At 35.9% G+C, this 16,727-nt stretch overlaps 3 long non-coding RNA genes across 3 annotated transcripts; 2 read left to right on the top strand and 1 right to left on the bottom strand.

The window, feature by feature from the left end:
- The first annotated feature begins 2,239 nt into the window (after positions 1 to 2,239).
- On the top strand, positions 2,240 to 4,181 carry LOC125593086. Its single transcript, XR_007328995.1, has 3 exons — positions 2,240 to 2,294; positions 2,364 to 2,726; positions 2,828 to 4,181. It is a non-coding gene; the product is annotated as an uncharacterized LOC125593086 (long non-coding RNA).
- A 2,059-nt stretch (positions 4,182 to 6,240) lies between these two features.
- LOC106377396 lies at positions 6,241 to 7,286 on the bottom strand. Its single transcript, XR_001275797.3, has 2 exons — positions 6,561 to 7,286; positions 6,241 to 6,465 (listed from the first exon to the last, which is right to left on the bottom strand). It is a non-coding gene; the product is annotated as an uncharacterized LOC106377396 (long non-coding RNA).
- A 315-nt stretch (positions 7,287 to 7,601) lies between these two features.
- On the top strand, positions 7,602 to 8,497 carry LOC106379274. The gene is made up of 2 exons (XR_001275944.3): positions 7,602 to 7,843; positions 7,932 to 8,497. It is a non-coding gene; the product is annotated as an uncharacterized LOC106379274 (long non-coding RNA).
- The last annotated feature ends 8,230 nt before the right edge of the window (positions 8,498 to 16,727 follow it).

Raw genomic sequence — 16,727 nt, 5'->3', positions numbered from 1 at the left:
AGAGGAAGAGAGAGCTCCCCACGCGCGCGCCGCCGCCGCCGTCCGGCCGGCTCGGCTCGGCTCGGCTCGGCTCGGCGTGGGCGTGGGCGTGGGCTTGGGCTTGGGCGTGGGCTTGGGCGTGGGCGTGGGCTTGGGCTTGGGCTTGGGCGTGGGCTTGGGCTTGGGCTTGGGCTTGGGCTTGGGCTTGGGCTTGGGTCTTGGGTCTTGGGTTTTGGGTCTTGGTGGAGGGCCTCCGGAGGAAGTTTCGTAACGCCTCGCCTCCGAGATCCTCGCGAGATTTCCGCCAACGTGCGCACGTGCGGCATTAGTTACGGAAAATGGCTCGTCTTCTCTTCTTTAAAAACTCGTCTCCTCCTTCATTTTTCTTTAAGTTTTTACGCAACAAAAAATCACCAGATCCCTCAACGTAAGTCTAGAGAGTGTTTCGTAGAGTTTATAGTTCGATAGGGCGATCACGAGTGAGGCGTGATTCGTCTGCCATGGTTGTATCCTGGGACTCTATATTCGTACAGTCCCGTCTCACTAACGGAGCGAATATTTTAAGTTAAGGAAAGAGATCATATCTCGACTCCATGTCTCTTTGCGAATACGATTTCTTATCGTTCTTGTATTCGTTTTTTACATTCGTTTATTTCCTTAACATCGTTTTTTATTCTATCGTTTATGTCAGTCCGGTTTTCCGGCTTCTACACAATGTGCTGGAGTTTGTGGACCTCCCGTAACCAGCTACTCTTCAAGAATTCCAGCTCTATACCTACAGAAATCGCTCATAAAAAAATCACCGTAGCTCGTGAATGGTGTATGGCACCAACGTCAACGATAAAATCCACACATCAAGGAACAACACATAAGATTCCAAACCATCGCTTACCTTCAGATTCATGGACTGCCTGCAACACCAATGCATCTTGCGATAAAACTCAAAAAGGGCAGGCTTTGCTTGGATCTTTTCGGATTCCAGTAGACGCATCCATCTTAAGGGATCCCAAGTCCAAAATTTCGTTGGATCACCCCTCATAACGGAAGCTCTAGCTGTTAAAGCATGACTCCAAGCTGCGCTCAATATCCACATCACCAATCTTAGTCTTCTCTGGTTCACAAACGCTCATCCGAGCCATCTTCAACAAACATGCAAATAAAGAGATCATCGGCATAGTGGCAGATATCGCCCATGTCTATTCTTTGTTTGAAACTATCGATTTCGTTTTCATCCCTAGATCAGAGAACTCCGATGCCGATTGTTTGGCAAAAGAGTCTCTTCGTTTCTCTTCTATTGGGCTTCCAGTGGGCTAAGACAATTTCTAATTAAGTAATGAATCTACGTTGTATCACTCCTGATGCGACACGTCAGCGATTTGTGGATTCCACTCTTAAAAAGTGTGAAAAAATGTCAAGTCTGTGACTCAAACCCAGGTTATTGAGATCCAAACAACAAAATTTATATCACTCAGCTAAATGATTCTTTGTACATTGATGGCTGAAACAAATATATATTTATGAAGGTCGGAAACCTTTACTTCTTCGGTTTTCTCTGTGGAACCTACACTTATTTATTTTATCTAATGATTTAATAAATACTTTATAACTCACGTTTTGAAATTAATAAATACTTTATAACTCACGTTTTGAAATGGGATTCGTTAAAAAAAAACTCAATAAACCTCTTTGGTCTGTAAGCGTTCTCTTCAATGGAAATTTAGGGCTTTCAATTTTTAATCATCGGTTCATGACTCATCTAAGAAACATAGATTGGCTCTTTGAGTTTCATGAATCAGTTTTTCTTCTTTAGTCTCTACATCTCCCCATCTTTAATAAATTCATCATCGGTTCTTTTATTTTGTCTGATAAATCATGATTGTGTGGTTTAAATTTTCTTTGGTCATCCTTAGTTTGCACCATTTGATCTAACCAAGAAGAAGAAGAAGACATTTGTCGTTTAGGATGCCATCGAGGACTCAGCTGAGTCACACCGGAGACATACTATCTATTGCATGATTGTTCAAGAAGAGTTTATGTGTTGTGAAACATATTTGTTTCTTTTCATCAGTTGCTTTGTTTAATCTTTTTTCCTGCAAATAATGATGGCTTTGACAGTTCATTCACGGGAGCCAAGAAGTAAAAGAAGAAGAAGCCAGTGAGTGTTTGACATTTTCTGTCTTCCTGATTTTTTTTTCCATTCATTAAACTTGGATTTTGAAGATTATGTGCCTCACATTCGTTTTATTTTGATGGTTGTTAGGTTGAATGAAGATCATTGAATAAAGAAAATGTCGATGCTCCTGAAGATTTGGAGGGTACTTTATATTTCTTTCTCTGATAATTCTAGCGACATAAATTTGAACCTTACAGAGGGTATAATGCAGAGCATCCTAATGATGAGGAAGAGGTGGAGGGAATTGATCTGCACCAGCAACGTTACCCGTGGGAGGGAAGTGACATGGATTACTTATACGACGAGGTAAGCATATCATTAGATGGTTTGCGGTCCATCTTTGAGAGCCGTCGATTGTAAGTGTCTATCGTTTTGAAGTTGTACGACACTAAAATGTAAAGAATTACTAATCACGATTACCTTACTAGCAGAGTTTTTTTTGCACAGCTATTGTCAATGGAATTAACACTGGAAATTGATGGTGCTATATTTCATGTTCCAAATGCTAACGCAAGCTCCAATGTTGATTCTCAGCTTTAACATGCCAAAATCACAATGCAGTGGGTGTTGTAAGGTAATTCAGTAGACACAAATGTTCAGTTGAAAAAATTCTAAACTGTATTTATGCATCAAACTTATCATTCGTAACATAATAATATGCTTTTTCTGTGCTAGGAACCGTTTGTAAATAAATGTCTCGGATGTATATGACTGCTTAGTTTGTTGCTTTTGACAGTGAAATCACTAAACTTGCAATGTGTCAGGACATCAAAAGCATCTCAGCTGATGGTTAACTTTACAATTTCGTTGGTTTCTTTTTCCTATTATGTTGGATGAATTATTTTAGCTAACAAAAATCGCAACAGAGCGCTGGCAATAACTCTAATAGATTTATATATACATTTAGAATTGGAAGTTTGGTGAGAACAGGAACAAGTACTTCTGTCACGCTATTGGACAGTTATACGCCATTTCAATAGAATTGATTTCTTATATTTCCCATAATCAGTAAGATTTTAACTGTTTTGTCTACTTTGCATTCATACCTCATTCTCCATCTAACTTCTCGGTGCTACTATATAATGATCAAGTCATTTTCTGCACAAATAGGCAAGTGGGGATGTTAAGTTGGGTGCTTGGTTTATTTGGCTTGGCTATACAAAGTCTGTTGTGACTCTAAAACTTTTACCTCATTTAACATTGATTCTGGTTCTTGGGAGAATTGCAGATTGTGAATGAAAGGCACAAGCAGGAAACATATGTGTAGCTGCGTTCGACTCGACATTTAGCGGTATCTGCAGATCCGCTGATCCCATTGTGGAAATTAACATGCAATGTGTTGACCTGTAAATCATTATTTGGAAGTTACATTTTGAGGCATTTCCTCAACATATATATAGACCATAGACAGAGTTTGATATTTATAATACTCAGTGATCATGGAGTCTGCAGAAAACAGTCATTTTGCATATTCTATATGGAACCAAGAGATATGTCCTTTGTTTGATGGTTGTATTATGATAGCTACTAACATAGGAGATGACTAGAGAAAGAGAAATGAGTATGAAACTCTTATATGGTAGCTTTTGTAAACACATTTGGGTTTATTAACAGTTGTAACAAACAATTATGTTTATAGTAAAGGAAACCCGCCGCAGCGTCAATAACAAATGCGCCTGTTTTTTTGTTGTTTGGGATTGAAGTAGCTTATGAGTTTTCTAAATCAATATAATTGATTTGAATAAAGCTATCTTGGATGACAAAAAGAAGGATTGCAAGTTTAATAACTTCTACTTTAGACTTTAATTTTAACTAAATTATAATCAGTCTTTTATCCATATCATCTTAATTATAATCGTAAGGATTTATTAGAATAAATAAACAGTTTCAACAATATTTAATATGTGATTTAATAAACAAAAGAACACGTAGGATTTTTAGGATTTAAAGAGATTGGAGACAATAGTTAATGAATATGAAAAGAATACGAAGCAGATGATGAAAAATGATTCGAGCAAATTAGTGGCAACACAGAGCTAAGCGAGATAAAAATATCAATCAATAAAGAATGAAAGAAGAATGAGCAGGGTTAAGTTATTACACAAGCCAAAACTAAGACAAATCAAACGACAGAACGTGAAAACAAATGTAAACAAGACAAGAAGAGATGGTGAAGATAAAATGCATTGAAAAACTGAATGATAGATTAGTAAGCAAGAGACAAAAATAGATTAAAATGCAAAAACCCTGCGCCAAGGCGCGGGTAACGATCCCTAGTTGGTTGAATAAAAAAGTCTATATAGACTCTGCAAACAAAAAAAAAGACTATGTATCTATATGGATATGAGATCTTTTTTTTATCCAAAACCTTTTTTTGTCAACTTGTTATGTAGGGTGTTGAAAGAGATTTTGATGATATGTGAATATTTTATCAACGCGATCTAAATTGATATCCAGTTTCGTGAGTTCAAAAGTTTGAAATATACAATAAAAGACATGCATCCAAACAATACTTTCACTTAAAACCGTTTAAAATCACAAAAACTAAAAAATTCATTAAAAATTAATAATATAAATTAATCAATAATAAATAATGCGATAAAAGATTATTGATTACTCAGTATTCAATAAAATTAAATTAAATTTATAAACTATTAAAACATTTTATGTTTTGAAACGTTAAATCTTCTCTAAATATCTTGTATTATAAAAAGAAGGAAATATTTTTATATATAAAATAGGGTTTTATCTCTCATCTTTGCGCCACATGGGATGCCAGCTAGATAAGTAGCTGCTTCTCATCGCGTGTCCCTGCGTCCAAAACGCGTCACTTCATTTAATCGATCAATTTATGGGCTTTTTTCAATCGCTAAATAGAGCCCAATAGAAAGAGTGACGAGTGGTGTTTCAGGAAAAAAGAGAGAGAGAGAGAGAGAGACGAGCGTCGTCTTCACCGAAGTCGACACAAAAATTTAGGGTTCATGTCCTTCTTTAATCTCTAAGAGCATCTCCAATGTACACTTCTATATTTTCCTCTAAAATAGAGATCTCTATTATAGAGTTGAAAATGCTCCAATGTATGTCTGTATAATAGAGTTCCTCTGTTTCACCAGAAATGTTCTGCTTCGTTCTCTAATACCAACAATGGAGTTTTGGGGTGTTCAATCGATGTGAAGAATCGTTGTGCGAATCTTCAGTCGTGACGTTTTACCTTCTGTTCAAATCAATCGAGACGTTACGACGTATTGTATTGATTCATCGTCTTTATCATACTTCTTATTCTTAACTCTATCAACCCACGTCGAGCACGATCTAACATTGAATGAAGCTTATAAAAAGATAAGTCCTCTTACCTTGAACATCATCCTCTCAAAGTTGTGGATGTCATAAAAAATCTTTCCATAAAAATGGCTAACTCCTCTTTCGATGGTTTCTGGGTTTAGATCCTTGGTTGATGGGTTGATTATCTGACTGAAGTTGATTCAAAGTTTCGCTCTTATTAGAAGATTAGGGTCTGTTGGTTTATCAATTTACTTAATGTGAAATGTTAAAGTGATATCTGTATATAGAGGGGAGCTTTTTTTTTTTTTTTTTTTGTTTTGTCAACTGAAGCTTGTTATAGCAAACTTACTCTCCAAAAATGGAGTAGAGGTTCCATACAACTGAAAATACAGCCAAGATGGCCAAAGGAAATGTTGCAACAAACGCAAAACATAATGTAAAAGCATGATAGATAGAAGGAATCTTGACGCAAATACCACAACAGAACGTAGAGAAGTCCTCGATTGTCGACGTCAATGTTGGTGATGAGCGTAAGGATGCCATGTAAACTAGCAAGCACACACGATGCTTCTAAACCCGAAATTGTAACCAACGATGTCACGAAGTCACGTGGACAATACGGGAGGCCTTCCGACAAGACCTTGAGAACACATCCATCCTGTAGTAAGGAGGAGGTAGAGGAGCATAATGCTTCGACACATAGCTTGCTCATTTCACCGAGAAATGAGAAAGGAAGTCTAGTAGCAATAAAGTAGACTTGATTCTCTGTAAAAGGACCGAAACTCTCCACAAAGGAGTAATATTTCAAACACAAACACGACCAACTAGAGACGGTAAACTTGAGAACTACCAAGGCAAAACGAATTGCAGTTGTAATTAACAGAGGTTTAGGAGTTCGTCCAAAGAGACTGCTCGATCTATTACCAGCCAGAGAAACGCAATAAACTTGGGCTACAAGCGGGAGATAGACTAAATAATCATAATCTTCCCAAAGGAGAACAAAGGAAGCCGGATAACAGCCGGAAAGGAAGCTGCATAAAGCAGTAATGTTTCGATTGAAACTGAGAGACAAACTCACACAGGTTGGAGTAATGGTAACCAAGGCATTCACAAATCGGGAACATACCAGATTCAGCCCAGATGAAGGAGAAATGGCATGGGAGAGACCGAGCACTGACCAAGCGAGAAGGTTTGAAGGTCCAGAGAATCTAGAAAATCCAAAGTCGCACCACGAGCAAAACCGGTTTCAGGGAAGGTCTCACAGAGGAGAGCTTTGGTAACTTCTTGGTAATGGTGAGAAGCGAAAGACAGCGATGTATCTGGAGAAGCGGCGGCGAAAGACGGTGAGTTCGCAGATAAATCCGGCGAGGAGGCGTAAACCAGTGATGGGATACCACGGTTGTCCTGCGACGAACTCTTATGAGTAGAGTCGGGTCTTTCCACGGCCAGATCTGAACTCGAAGAGGCACCAAAGAGATGAGAGTGGATGAAGCTTTTAGCGAGAAAACAGTAGAAAATTACATCGTAGTGGAGCTGGAGGAACACATAAGAGCTTAGATGTCGACGCCGGCGGCCAGAGGCACCACCGGCGTCAAGATGTGGAACTTGCGGCGGCTCCTCGATTCTCGTGTCTAGGAGAGTTTTAGGGCGAACCTCCTCAATCGATATATAAGTTTAGAGGGGAGCTTATATAGTTTATTTTCTTAGTAGGCTGAGCTACGTACGAATGTGTTTTAGCAAAAAAAAATTGAAAAAGGTATTCATGCGTTTTAGGAAATTGAAGAATAAAGATGAGGATGGAGTAGTTGAGAACAATGAAGGTCTGGCTCAGGCTTTGTTGGGAAGCTGCAATGATTGTGCAAGGCAGCTCCAAGCTTCTTCTTCAGGTATTTCCCCATGTTTAAAGGTTTTATCCCTCTCACACTTCACTTTTTATCATTCAGATTATTTATTTTTTTGTTTGTAGGAAAAAGGGAATGAACGACTGTGTTTAAGTATGTTTTGTTTGTAAAAATTAGATTGTTTCTTTCCAAGTATTTGTAAATAGAGGGATGAAACTTGCGATTGTTCTTTGCAGTGATGGTAAGAAGGGCTACTTGACTCCATTAGATTGTTTCTTACTGTTCCGTCTTTTGCCATAGACAACTACTTTTCAGGATTCTTCATCTTCTTATACATTGTTGTACCTATCTTTTACTGGAGTAATACTTATGATGCACAGAAGTTTCCGTTCTATACTTCGTAAACCTTTGATCATGCTGGACATACCGAGAAGGACTTTGATATCAATCTAGATGCTTACAACGGTTACAGCAAGCTCTATTTGAGTTTGATGTTTGCTTTGCTCTATGGACTTAGCTTTGCTTCTTTTTTTGCTACCATCTCTCATGTGACCCTCTATGATGGAATGTAAGAAGCTTTCTATCATCTTTTTGAATACATGATTTGATGTTCTCTCACTCAAAGCTTCTTTTGTGTCTGTTTCTTGTGTCTCAAGGTTTATATGGGGAATGTGGAAAAAGGCAACGACAGCAACAAAAGACAATTTCGGAGATGTGCATTCAAGATTGATGAAGAAGAACTATCTATCAAGCGGTACCTCTGACCCAGATCAGAGGTTTCTTCTAACTTTTAATGCCTCAGCTTCCTAATCTCTCGCATTTTCTCTCGCTCTTCTTCTCCTGCCATCAGCTGCTCTTCCTTTTCATCCTCCTCTCTCCATATTAGTGCTGATTGAGTTTACCATCTCTGGCAAGTGGCAACCATGCAACAACGTATATGCCGAAATTATGTTTTGGCTTTCTAGGCGAAGAATATTTCCTTCTGGAGTTTGGTCTGAGAGGGAACATTATGGAAAGTATGTCCTCAACTCCTCGAATGATAATTTGATGATGTATAGAAGCAATACAACATATAACGTACGGTATACTTGAAGACTAATATTCTGGAGAAGATATCATTTGTAATGGTTAACTTTTGCAGCATTTTTAATATAATTTGTGAAAATCTAGCTGTTATCGAACTTGAACAAATATTTGGAATAAAATGTGGTGATTCATCTTAGTAACTTTTTAGAGTCGTAATGAATTGAAATATAGTTACTATTGTATGTGATCTTCTTTAGATTCATTTGTATCATAAGAAAATTCATAATTCTCGAATATTATTTTATATAGAAAGAAAATTAGTCACATAGCTTAGGATTTAGTAAACATAAAACACTAATAAATATGCAAAACATTTTTTTTGAAACACCTATGCAAAACATATTATAAACATTTTAAAGTATCAATCAGAATTATATAAATGATCATTTCAAAAATATATTAAAATAAAATAAAGTTTGTCTTCGAATTTACACATAAACTTTTTTAATATATTTTAAAATAGTTTATATTTTAAGTAAACGACTAACATATTTATAGTCCAACCAATTAAACACCGTAACTCAAAATTTAATTAATTTTTGTTCATTTTGCTTACCACCTATATATTTTCCAATAACAAAAATAAAAGAATTTGGATACTGAAATTTGAAATTCGTAAGACAATAACAGTGAAACTTTTAAAAAATAATTATAATAATATATCTATTTATATTATTTATATATATTAAATAAACATACAAAATATAATCAAAATTAAAATTTAAACAAAAAATCCGGGCGTAACCCGGGCCGGCCCTAGTATTTTATATATATATGTTCATAATAAAACACTACATACTGAATTAATTATGATTTTAATAGTTATGATTTTAATTTACTATATGTTTAGAATTTACGTGGTTAAGAATTTTTGATACATAGTTTATTTTAAACTTAGATTGGTTATATTTCATTTCAACTCTATCTATATGATATAAAAACGTTTTAGCCGGTTTTTCGTTGATGATAGAAACTACATAATTGCTGTTGAAAATAAAATGTACATAATCTAAAATCGTTTCAAATAATTTGTTAGTTAGAAAACGTGTACCATAAAAAACTTAAAATTAATAATAGCAATAAAAATACATCTTATATATTAAAATAGAAGTCATGACTTCTTTTATGTGTGATTTTTTAATTTGGACAATCACATAAAAATCTTATTAAATGTATTTTATTAAGACTAATAATACATAAAAATTTTAAAATATTTTAATCATAGTATCTTTCGATATCTTTTCATTTTAAATATAAATATATTTATTTTAAAATTCTAACAAATCTGTTTTAAAAGATTTTTACAAGATCTTCATTTTTGAAATTATATTTAAATATTTTAACTAATTTCGAAATTAGTTTTAAATATTATTATACATTAATATATTCAGTTTTCGTTCATAAAATGAAAAATAAAAAATTCTATAATATTTTATCTATTATATAATTATAATCAATCATATTAAAAGAAATTATTATATTGAGCTAAATATAATAAAATTGAATAAAATTTATAAATTTATATATTTTATATATTTTATTTTCGTAAGTATAAAATATTTATGTTCAAAAATAAAATCTAATACATTGGTAAGATGAGCTAACATTAGCAAATTATATAATACATGTAGAAACATTAACATGTATTTCTTTAAAGCTAATAATATAAAATCTTTGTAACTAATTTAATCATAATATTTTTTCATTTTAAATATAATATATATTTATATATTATATTTTAAAAATTCTAATAAATCTGTGTAAAAATATTTTAACAATAACTTAATGTATTTTAAGTTATCGTTTATAAAATGAAAAAATAAATAAATTATATCCTATTTTATCTACTTTATAGTCATGATCATGTTAAAATACAATTATTATACTTAAATAAATATGATAAAAGTATATTCAATTGATAAATTTATAAATTTTAATTTTCATAAATATAAACTATTTATTTTAAAAATATAATATGATGATAGAACGGCTTAAAATTAGCAAACTATATAATACATGTCTAAAAATTAACATATCTGAGACTTTTGTATATACAATAATATATTATCTAAAATGAATAAGCATAAAAAATATTAGTAAAAGAAATCCAGCTTTGAAAGACGGATCAGAATTTAGCATAAATTAAATACAAAATAATCTTTAAATATGTTTTCTCATGAATATATTCATTTGTTTAATAACTAAATGCAAATACAATAAGATAAATATATAATTTGAAGTGACAAATACATACGGTTTTAAACAATTGATTAATTATAAAATATAAATTATAAAATTATTATATTTTAAATAGTTAAATAAACATTTAAGTATATGATTTACGTTAAAAATATGTACCCCTTATGTTCTAAAACAAGAATTTATGTATAGAAAAATGAAAACAAACACCCGTGCGCACTACAAGAAAACATGAAGGATTCTGAGGGAAAAAATCGTCGGAAATAATTCCTCGGAATTTTTTTTTTCCTCTGAAATACCTCGGAATTTTCCGACGGAATTCCGAGGAAATCAATTTCCGAGGAAATTCCGAGGATCCCTTGTTTGTCGGAAAAGTCCTCGGAATATACCGAGGTAGAACTTCGTCGGGATAATTCCTCGGAAGTTCATCGATCGATGCGTGTCTGGACATATATACATCGATCGATAGGAGTATACCGACGGACTTTTTCCTCGGAATGTTCCCTCGGTATATTCCGAGGGATCCGTTCCTCGGAATTTTCCGAGGGAGTTGTCCCTCGGAAAATTCCGAGGAAAATGTCCGTCGCTATATTTTTAAAAAAAACGGATCGATCGATGCGTTTTTGTTCAAAAACGCATCGATCGATCTAGTGAAAAATATAATTAATTTCCTCGGAATGTAAAAAATATGAATTTTTTTTGAAAAAATAAAATTTCTGAAATTTAAATTCGAAAATATGAAATTAAAAGTAAAATTGAAATCATATTAATTAATATTCAAAGTTTCACAAATAAAAATAAAACATTCCGAGATTGGGGAAAAAAAAACTACGGGTCTGGCACGTCCGGGAACACCTCGTTCGGGTACATCCTCTGCATCATCTCCATCATTTGCTGGTTCAGCCTCCTCTGTGCCTCATAGCCCGCCTGTTGAGCCGCCATCTGGGTCTCCAACAAAGATATTCGATCATCTTTGTCCTTCAACTGAGCCGTAAGTACTTCTGGATCAACAAAGGGCGGTGGTGCAGAAGAAGGAGGAACCGACCGGGTGCGACGACCCAAACCGAACAAACGTCCCTTCTTCTTTGGAACCGACTGAATAGAAAAAAGCCAAATTTAGAAATTTAAACCAAGAAATAAATGAATTGAACTTTAAAAAAAAAGAACTTACGGATTCAACGATTTCGTTGATTCGAAACCGGGACAAGTTGGTCGAAGCCGTCGAAGCGTCATCCTCGGTTTGAAGCTGAGACACTTCGTCTACCACCTGAGTTTGGACCAGGTCGACCACGTCCCTCACAAGACCGTCATCAATCTGGCCGGTCTTCTTGTTGGTATACGCCCTCCTCATTAGGGCGAGATCATCGACCGGCTCGCCATCATTTTCTTCCGCCTTGAAAAAAAACATAAAATTAAAGAAACATTAGAAATTAGAAGAAATGCACAATAAATTTAAATTCTGAAACTCAAATAATTGAAGAAAAAGCGGTTGAACTTACCATGCGATCTCCGAGAGTGGCAATAGATTGAGCACCCAAGTTATGCTTGTAGATGCCCTTCCCTTTACGGTCGCTCCTGCGGTTGGTGGAGTTGGTGGAAGAAGTTTCTTTCGTCTCCTCCTTATCCCAATGCGCACACAACTCCTTCCAGACCGTGTCGTTCATCGACTTTGGGACCTTTTAATTAAAAAAAAAGAAAAAGTTTAATAAATTAAAAAATAGTTTAATAAATTAAAAAATTGTTTAATAAATTAAATCGAACCTTATTGATTTCCCACTTCTTCTTCCACTCGTGGATCTGCTTCCCATAGTTGTCCATTACTTTATGGACGAAGTGGTGATAGATAAAGAGCGTCTCATCGGAATTCCAGTTGAACTCTTGCTGAAAAAAAACACAATTAGTAGAAAATTTATATTAAAGATTAAAAATATAAGTAAAAAATTAGAATACTTACCGCAAACTGACGAAACCACAGAACCTGCTTGTCGGTTGGGAAGTGAGTGAAAGTCGGATGTCCACTGTCGAGGGCCGAGTACATCATACGGTTGATCCATGCGCTGATCCCGTTCCCGGATCGGTTGAACCTTATTAAAAGAACAAACGGTTAATAATGAATCCAAATTTAAAGAAAAAAAATGTTTAATTACCATGTTTGACCCCGTCCATGTGGATACGGAGTGAGATACGGAAGATGGTCACGACCGGGCTGTTGAACCAACTCCGCAACCCTCATCACTCCCGGAGGACCCGGAGGAACAGGAGCGGATGCAGCAGCGGGAGCGAGAGGAGCATGAGCGGGTGCAGCAGAGGGAGATGTATGGTTGGAGCTGTGGGGCGAAGGGGAATCCTGAAAATGGCTGGAATCCCGAGACTGGCTCCCCGTACCACCACGACCACGACGCTGTCGAGGCCGGGTCTGATCATCATGAGACCTGTAAATTAAAAAAATATATTTAATAAATACAGAAATATATAAATTAATTTTTTTTATTAAAAAAAAATTCCAAATAATTTAATCACAGAAAAAGATTTATATATATTAATTTTTTTAATAAATATATAAAAATAGTTCTAATAAACAAAAAATAGTTTTAATAAATAAAAATTGTTTAATAATTACAAAAAATAGTTTTAATAATATATATATATATGAAAAATATTTTTTAATCCAAAATAATAGTATTTAATCACAAAAAAGTTTTATAGATATTTAAAATGTTTTGTAAAATCCAAAAAATCAAATTTATATAGAATTTTTTTTTGTAAAATCCAAAAAATCGAATTTATATAGAAAAATCGTTTTGTAAAATACAAAAATCGATTTTATATACAAAAATCGATTTTATAAATACAAAAAATAAAAAAATTATAAAAAATTCTAAATCAATTCAACAAAACAAATTATTCAACCAAATCACAATTCTAAACCTATTATACAACCAAATCACAATCCTAACCAATCACCCTAACAAAAATCTATCAAAACTACACAAAAACCTAACAAATAGAACCTAAGAGAGTGGGATAGGGTCCTTACATGATTTGTGTAAGAGAAGAGGGAGATCGCCGGAGATATCGTCGGATTTCAGGGGGAAATCGCCGGAGAGGAGGGAGAAGAGGCGCAGAGGAAGAAGAGAGAAATGGGGAAGAAGAAGGGGCTCGTGGTTATAAAACCTAGGGTCCGACGGACATTATCCGTCGGAATTCCGTCGGAATTCTAATTTCAATTTTCGCGAAATATTTGCCCGGTAAAATGAAAATATTCCGAGGAAATTCCGACGGATAGTAAAATATCCGTCGGAATTTCCTCGGAATATTCCGAGGAAATACCGAGGAACTAGTGTTTGGGGTTTCAAAACATCAATTTTTTTTGCCGTATTTCATTTCTTATACAATTGTAATGCATACCATTGAGGATTCTTTGTATACATGAGCATAAACCATGAAATAACAAATTTCAAAACTAATTGAAAGTATTCCCTTTACCGTTCATTAAAAGGTATAAGTGTTTCTCTTATGTTGCGAGATTTCGTTCATACAATCGGAAAAGTGTTAATTATACGGTAAGGAACAAATTTTTGACTTCATAATGAACGTAAGACACTTAATAAGGGTTATATAGGTGTTATTCAAACGGCAAAACGTTGTTTTCGGTTTAAAAACCCTATTTCCTCGGAATTTCCTCGGATTATTCCGAGGGAACTCCGAGGAAACCCTCTTCTTCCTCGAAATTTCCTCGGAATATTCCGAGGAAATTCCGACGAACTAGTGTTTGGGGTTTCAAAACGTAATTTTTTTAAAAAAAACGCATCGATCGATGCGTTTTTGAACAAAAACAAATCGATCGATTACTAAGATGGCCCGGGCCGTAAGATTGTGATCGATCGATGAGAGTATCCCATCGATCTATCGACAATCTGAATTGTTCCTCGGAATTTCCTCGGAAAATCTTGTATGTTTTTTTAAAAATGCATCGATCGATGCGTTATAAAACAAAAACGCATCGATCGATTAGTAGGATGGACCGGGCCGTAAGATTGTGATCGATCGATGAGAGTATCCCATCGATCTATCGACAATCTGAATTGTTCCTCGGAATTTCCTCGGAAAATCTTGTATGTTTTTTTAAAAATGCATCGATCGATGCGTTATAAAACAAAAACGCATCGATCGATTAGTAGGATGGACCGGGCCGTAAGATTGTGATCGATCGATGAGAGTATCCCATCGATCTATCGACAATCTGAATTGTTCCTCGGAATTTCCTCGGAAAATCTTGTATGTTTTTTTAAAAACGCATCGATCGATGCGTTATAGAACAAAAACGCATCGATCGATTAGTAGGATGGACCGGGCCGTAAGATTGTGATCGATCGATGAGAGTATCCCATCGATCGATCGACAATCTGAATTGTTCCTCGGAATTTCCTCGGAAAATCTTGTATGTTTTTTTAAAAACGCATCGATCGATGCGTTATAGAACAAAAACGCATCGATCGATTACCAAGATGGCCCGGGCCGTAAGAATGTGATCGATCGATGCGTTATAGAACAAAAACGCATCGATCGATGCGTGTTCGGAAAACAGAATTATAAGGCAGAACCCGACCTTTTTTGGATCTAAACCTTAGAACTCTCATCCCCTCCGATTTCCCCTATAATTCGCCCCCCCTTTCTCTCTCTATAATCATCCGATTTGAACAATTTTGGGCTCTATTCCACTTGATTTTTCGAGCTCTACCTGATTCCTACACTCGTCTTCACCCTAAGACAGGTATACTCCGCGAATCTCCACATTATGAAATCGTGTTCTTGAGCAATTTTTGGGTTTTGTGAATTTCTTATTTCCGTGTTGATTCCTTGATCAAATATGCATGAAACAGATGTTTAAACATGGAATAGAACACAATTGTCTGTGATCAACAAGTTTGGAACATGATTTGAGATGATTTAGAGATAGAGAATTTTTTTCAATTTCGTTTTTTTTATCACAACTCGATTTTGCTTTTCATTTTCATGTTGCTTTGAGTTCTTAATTGATTATAACCATGTTGAGAGCAATGATTCTATTTTGTAGAGAATGAAGCACACGAAAACATCAGCAAAGAAAAACACACAAGAAGAGGGTTCGTCACAGCTGGAGAAGCAAAGGCCAAAGAAGTGGGATAAGTCTGATACCACCCACTACAACAACATGAAGAAGGTAGCCGTTCCGGCTACACAACTAGCATGTCCTGAGACGATGACAATATTGGGAATCAAAGCAGACATTGAAGGACTGTTCCAGAACATGGGTCTAGGCCAACTATGCAACCTCAAGGAACCCACTTATCCGGAGTTGGTACGCCAGTTCATAGCATCCGCATACGTCACCCGTCCCGATGATAGCCATCAGGAAGGTTTTCTGGCATTCGTAGTGCAGAAAGTATACTATGAGGTATCTTTCACAGACCTCTGCGGACTATTTGGATTGAGTGCGGGGGAGAGGACATATGGTCTTTATTGGACTTCAGAGCTGTTGAACTTCTGGGAAACGATTGGCACAGGGGTTTATAGATCTTCTCAGGCAAAGGAGTCACTTATCCGGAGCCCAGTACTGAGATATGCGACACGCCTCATTGGCTCATTGCTATACGGGACAACCACAGCCGCATCAGTCACGCAATGGGAGTTGTGCCTCCTGTACCAAGGTGTGAGGCATTTGCTACCGGCATTTGGAAACTCTACATTCCCACCTGCTACTGCCTTCAACATGGGAGCGGTGCTGGCCGCAAACTTAGCAGGATACAAGGGGAAAGTAACCAAATCCAAGAGCAATGCATGTGGATTTGGTGCAGTGATTACTCGGATCCTTAGACATGTGGGTGTAGACTGCGAGAACCAGCAGGTAGCACTGGACAGATCGAACAACATTGCTTGGAACTACCTGGATGTCATTTCTCTAGTAAGTAAGGAGTTCATAGCTGGTCCCCACTCGAGGATCCATCGGGATGGTCCTTACGTCTACGTATTCCAGGACCGAGCGAAGAAAACACTCTACTGCCACCTGCCTCAGATCGGCCTGACTGCTCTACTTTCAGAGGCTGCAGTTGAGTTCCTACCCCCTGCTACCGCACTAGTAGACAAGCCATCCTTCTTCACGCCAAAATATCAGACCAAAGGCAAGG

Source organism: Brassica napus, chromosome C9 (genome assembly GCF_020379485.1).
Source record: "Brassica napus cultivar Da-Ae chromosome C9, Da-Ae, whole genome shotgun sequence".
Taxonomy (NCBI): Eukaryota; Viridiplantae; Streptophyta; class Magnoliopsida; order Brassicales; family Brassicaceae; genus Brassica; species Brassica napus.
The sequence above is the reverse complement of the archived record's forward strand: the minus strand, read 5'-3'. Positions and strand labels throughout refer to the sequence as shown.